A 5,232-nucleotide genomic window follows, 5' to 3' on the forward strand; every position below is an offset into this window, starting at 1 on the left:
CTTGCAAAACTAGAGAAAACCCCCATATTTTATTAATTCTTTTATTTAGATAATATTAGTATTAACCTTAGCTGTTGCCGTTCCCTATGTTCGATACCTTACTTGCTTAAACTAAACTTCTATCGATAGGTACACTGCCTGCGTGTGTTTGTTTAAATTTGAGTTTGTTAGGATTAAACTAGTTTGTTTCACACACATCAAGTTTTTGGCCCCGTTGCCGGGGAACGGTTCTAATAGTTATCTTATTTGCTAATATTATCAATCCTTTATGTTAGATCTTTCTCGCATAAAGTTACCTGTTTTTAATTTTTAATTTTCTTGTTTTCTGTCTTTTTGCATTAAACTCGTCGAGTTATTTATTGAACCCGACGAGTTTCTTTTGTTTTCAGTTTCGTTACTTCATCGTTTTTGTTCGTTTTACTCTTGTTTTTCTGTTTTGTTTCAGATTTTTATGACCCGAGGCTCTAGTTCTACACTAGTGCCACCCGTAGAAGATCCGGAGTTGATTATTGGCCAAAAAAAGGGGAAAAACAATCGAAGAACCTGAAGATCTCAACAAAATCCACAATGATAAGGTAGAAGGTTATGAATCCGACACACCCACGTTTGGTGAAGAAAGCAATTCCGAGCAAGAAGACAACAAGGCCGACATCGCCGACATACCAATGGGAGACTACAAGAAGAGCATAAGAGATGGTACCGGGCCAGGACTCGTGCAACCAGCAATCCCAGCTACCGCCAACTTTAAGTTGAACGGTCACATACTTGCACAACTAAAAGACGTTCCATTCTATGGGAAGGAGCATGAAGATGCTTATAAGCATATTGAAGAAGTTACGGACATTGCTGACTATTTCCACATGCAAAATGTATCTCGCGATACCGTTTTGCTTCGGATGTTACTGGTTACATTCAAAGGAGCCGCGAAGGAATGGTTGAAATCTTTACCCCCGGATCCATTACAACATGGTAAAAGATGCGCGAAGAGTTCATTGACCAGTTTTGTCCACCTTCCATGATTGCAAAATTGAAGAAAGCGATTGCCAACTTTGAGCAATTGCCAGGAGAATCACTCTATGAGGGGTGGGAGAGATACAAGGGGTTGATAAGAAATTGCCCTCAAAACGACCTAAACGTGCAACAAGAGGTTTCCATTTTTTATGATGGTGTGAACGTCACAACTAGGCAATTACTCGATTCCCAAGGACCCCTCACGAAGAAAGCACCAGCCGTCATTAAAACATTGGTAGAAGAATTCTCCAAACATTCAAGGGAGTACCATAATCCATGGAACGATACAACTAGAGGCGTGGTTAACTCAGTTTCCGATGACATGGCGGCAATGATGGCCAAACTCGAAAGTATGGATCGTAGGATGACAAAGATGGACCAATCCATCCATGCCATTAGGGTGAGTTGTGACAATTGTAGCGGTCCCCATCTTACTAAGGATTGCGATCTTGATGAGAACGGCAACAGGAAGGCACAAGTTTGTTACTCAAGTGGCGATAGATTTGAAGATGATTGGCGAAAGCCTAAGAAGGAGTGGCTTCCCTACAATTAGTACAAAAGGGTAAAGGAGGAGAGGTTTAGGCAAAAGACACATGGATTTTATTAAAAAGAAGAACCAGTACAAGAGAAGAAGACGATCTTGAAGCTATGTTAGCCCGATTTGTTAGTGCTTCCGAAGAAAGGCATGACGAGTCCGATGCGGCCATTAGTGATCAACAAAAGATGATGAAGGAGCACCAAGCAATGATGATGGATCAACAATCTCTGCTCCGGAATCAACAAGCTTCAATATTAAATATTGAAAAACAACTCGGGCAACTTGCCAAACAATTCAACGAAAGAAAACCGGGCGGACTCCCGAGTGATACTGAGAAAAATCCAAAGGGCACACACATTAACATAGTGATAACAAGGAGTGGGAAGATAGTCACACCCCTGACTCCAATCCCAAGTAAAGATCCAAAGGAGGTACAAGAAAAGGATCAAGAAAACCCGGAATCGCAAACAGTAGAAAAAACTCGTCGAGTTCTAGACAAAAACTCGACGAGTTCCATACCTGATGAGAAAAATAAATCAAAAGATGAGCCATATAAGCCACCATTACCATTCCCGGGCCGAGCTCGAAAAGAGAAGCAAAATGAAGACTACCAAAAGTTCCTGGAGCACATAAAGGCCTTGCAAATCAACATCCCTTTCATTGAAGCAGTCGCACAAATGCCAAAATATGCCAAGTTCCTAAAAGAACTTCTCACAAATAGAAAGAAGATGGAGGAAGCATCAAAGGTGGTCCTAAATTAGAACTGTTCAACCACAATGTTAAACAAACTGCCAAAGAAGATGGGTGATCCGGGTAGCCTAACCATTCCTTGCCAATTCGGGAATTTAGCCACTAGCTATGCATTAGCCGATTCGGGGCCAAGTGTGAACCTCATGTCATATTCTTTCTTTAAGAAGCTAAACTATAACACCCAAAGTCAGGAAGGCTAAGAAAGGAAAGAAAACCCTAATTTTAAGGGACGACTCGTCGAGTCCAAGGAGGAACTCGGCGAGTCCGAGTGGGATCCGGGTCGAGGAATAAGTGACCGACTCGGCGAGTCGGCCAAGGAGACTCGGCGAGTCTGGTCTGTACGAGGAAAACCCTAAATTCGGGACCTGGAGCCTATTTAAGCGCCTCATTCTCTTCCCTAGGGTTCCTTTACCACCTCTCTAACCCAGAATACCAAACCCTAGCCGCCATATCCATTGTTGAGCCAATTATTGCCTTGAAGAGTGCATTAAAGCTTGGAGAAGGAAGAAGGATCTTGAAAGTGCAAGAAGGGGGCTATAGATCTGGGATTGGGAAGATACTTCTGAACATTTAGAGGTAATAAACTAGTTCTTGGACTCCTTTGCACCTAGATCTATGTGTGAGTTTTGGGGCTTTTTAGCCATGATTAGTATCCATTTGAGTTAGAAGCCAGATTTGAAGTTGCTACTTCGGATCTAAGCATATTTTGGCCTTGTGAAGCATAAAGTATCTGCCCTTGAGTTGATTTTGGAGCCTCATTGCCTTAAACCCTAGTTTATGGTGTATTTAGCCTAGATCTCCTTCTCTACACGTAAAGTTTGCAACTTTACATGAGGAATAGGCTTGGGAAGGGTAGATCTACAGTTTGGAGTCCATGCATGACTCAAAAGTCCCCTGCATGTATGTAGATCTGAATGGAATCGGCGAGTCCTTTGAGTGGACCCGACGAGTAGCATGAAGATTAGGAGGAACTCGACGAGTGGGATGAACAACTCGTCGAGTCGGATGAAGTTGGTCAGGAACTCGGCGAGTTTGAAGAACAACTCGGCGAGTCTGTTGAAGGTTGTCTTGGACTCGGCGAGTCAGGTCGTGAAACTCCAAACCCTTCGAGTTGAGACTCGAATCAGTGAGTCGAGTGGAGACTCGGTGAGTCAGGCAGGTCGGGACTCGGAAATCGGTAGACTCGGCGAGTCATGGACTGACTCGGCGAGTCGAGTCGCGAATGGAAGGACTCTGAACTTATGAACTCGACGAGTCAGTAGGTTGAATTGGCGAGTAGGGTTGACCTGGGAGGTTGACTTTGACTAGGACTTTGACTTTGACCAGAGTTGACTTGGTTGACTATCGGGGGTCAGTTAGACTAAGTGTTGTATTGATTTTGGTAGCTCGGGGAGCTAGTGGAGCAGGAGTTCAGAGAGTTGCCGGTTAACAGCTAGTGGGATCATCAGCGAGTTCAGCTAGTGTAGGTGAGTTTCCCTTTTGTGTGAATGGGTCTATGACCACAATGCCGACCCATGTAGTTATGTGTATAAGACCCGGGGGTTAGCCCTAGGCACAATATGCTAGTATGATATTCAGGACGAGGTCCAATGATAGCGGGCGGGTGCCCAAGGAATGGTTTATGTGATAGTTTATACTTGTTGTCTTTGTGATACTTGTATGTGCCTGGTAGGGAGGTGAGTGTGGGCGAGGTCCCGTAACTCACCAATAACAGAGTGTGGACGGTGTTCCACATCTCATTAGCAGCAGATCAGGGGCGAGGCCTGAGTTAGGGAAGGAGTGAGGGTAGGCTAGGCCCGTACCTCATTATCAGTAGGAGCATGGACGTGGTTCCATGACTCATCAGTAGCAGGACCAGGGCGAGGCCCAGGATTGGCGAGGCCTTAGGACAGGATCCGTTCGTATGTGTTTAGCTTATGTGTAGTGATATGTTTATGTGTTATTATATATTAGTCGGCAAGGCCCTGTGACAGGCGAGGCCTAAGTGAAACAGATCTGTATCCGAGCGGGGCTCGAAGCCAGGCGGGGCCTGGGGCGGTGGGGCCGTTGTAGCGGGTGAGGCCCGAGGTAGGGGGCGAGGCCCAGGATAGCAGGCGTGGCCCAGTATGTGTAGTATGTGGTTATGCATGGTATGTGGTAGGGTGGGGAACTCACTAAGCTTCGTGCTTACGGTTTTCAGCTTTGGTTTCAGGTACTTCCGATAGCAGTGGGAAGAGCTCGGGGTGATCGCATGACACACACCATAGATTAGACAACCTGGGAATGTTTACTATGATAATGAACATGTGTTTTCGAAATTAATACTCTGATTATGTTTTGGATTGATGATTTTACTTAGAGTAATGTTTTATTAAAAGAAATTTTTAGTCTTGAATTTTGGGACGTTACAAGTTGGTATCAGAGCCTTGGTTTGAGGGATTCGGGCATACTCTCAGGTGTGCCTGAACTCAAACTAAGGGGTCGGATAAAAAGCTTTCAAAAATGAAAAGACAATTTTGTAAAAAGGAAGTTTTTAGAATGAAACAGTTTTAGAAAAGCAAAAAGAATTCAGAAAGAAAAAAACTTTGAAAAGAGAAAAGGGTGTGGTGCATGCAATCAGCCGAGCTCAAGTAAGTACCCCAAAATACCCATACAAGTTTATGTTGTGATTATTAGTTAGTAGAACAACATGCTAGATTAGGACTGAGGATCTAGGGAGGATGCCTTATGTTCCTATTATATGTGTTTTGAGTTGCATGATAGTGCTGATTAGACAGTAGTAGGGTAGCCTGTTTAGGTTATGCCTGAGTTTATGAGTTTGTGTTACATGCTAGTTCAGATTCTTGGTATGTGGACATGATTTATTGAGTAGGTTATGGTTAGATTTTCCCTTGTCTGAATGCTGCTTGCTTTGTGCATTGTGGGATTCTGAGTGATGGGAGTTAGCCATTAGG

The 5,232-nt window shown here is 43.9% G+C and overlaps 1 non-coding gene across 1 annotated transcript; it reads right to left on the bottom strand.

The window, feature by feature from the left end:
• Nucleotides 1-1,024: 1,024 nt before the first annotated feature.
• On the bottom strand, nt 1,025-1,131 carry LOC111880614 (small nucleolar RNA R71). Its single transcript, XR_002846532.1, has one exon. It is a non-coding gene; the product is annotated as a small nucleolar RNA R71 (small nucleolar RNA).
• Nucleotides 1,132-5,232: the final 4,101 nt, after the last annotated feature.

The sequence above is a fragment of the Lactuca sativa genome, chromosome 4 (genome assembly GCF_002870075.4).
Source record: "Lactuca sativa cultivar Salinas chromosome 4, Lsat_Salinas_v11, whole genome shotgun sequence".
Taxonomy (NCBI): Eukaryota; Viridiplantae; Streptophyta; class Magnoliopsida; order Asterales; family Asteraceae; genus Lactuca; species Lactuca sativa.